Source organism: Penaeus monodon, chromosome 19 (assembly GCF_015228065.2).
Source record: "Penaeus monodon isolate SGIC_2016 chromosome 19, NSTDA_Pmon_1, whole genome shotgun sequence".
In the NCBI taxonomy this organism is placed as follows: domain Eukaryota; kingdom Metazoa; phylum Arthropoda; class Malacostraca; order Decapoda; family Penaeidae; genus Penaeus; species Penaeus monodon.
Genome location: NC_051404.1, coordinates 3,324,585 through 3,325,068, shown reverse-complemented (window position 1 = coordinate 3,325,068; position 484 = coordinate 3,324,585). Strand labels below are relative to the sequence as shown.

Sequence of the window (484 nt, the reverse complement as noted above, 5' to 3'; positions counted from 1 at the left end):
GACTGAAACATATAAATATCATCTGTGCTCCTCAAAATATCTAAGAAACATTTAATTAGAAGTGACTGTACAGCAGAATTATACTAGATACTTACAGAAATGGACTTACTTTCCTAACAGCAGTGAAAGCGATAGTTCTACACAAGATATTCACATTATATTACCAGTTCATAATTTTGTAAATGCAAATTTATGAGCATTATTGGAATTGCATGATGATACCTTACTTACAGGACTTAAGTTCAAGTTTATTGTAAGTATGTTACTGGTTGAGGGGGTTTCAACTTTTCTTCTACTTGCAGTCACCAATTGAGTATACATTGTAAATAAAAAATTGTATTTTATCAATGACATGTTGACTAAATCTTTCTTGTAATACTTGAAAATCTAAGTTAGACATATAAATTTGAATGAACTAAATATTACATTGAAACAAAATGAAAAGCAGAGAGGCTCCTCATGCAAAAGCATCACAAACTGCAAC

The 484-nt window shown here is 30.2% G+C and overlaps 1 protein-coding gene across 2 annotated transcripts in view; it reads right to left on the bottom strand.

The window, feature by feature from the left end:
- The window catches only part of LOC119584972 (ecdysone receptor-like), a gene marked incomplete at its 5' end in the record, with an annotated part of 11,604 nt that overhangs the window by 9,244 nt on the left and 1,876 nt on the right, over positions 1-484 (bottom strand).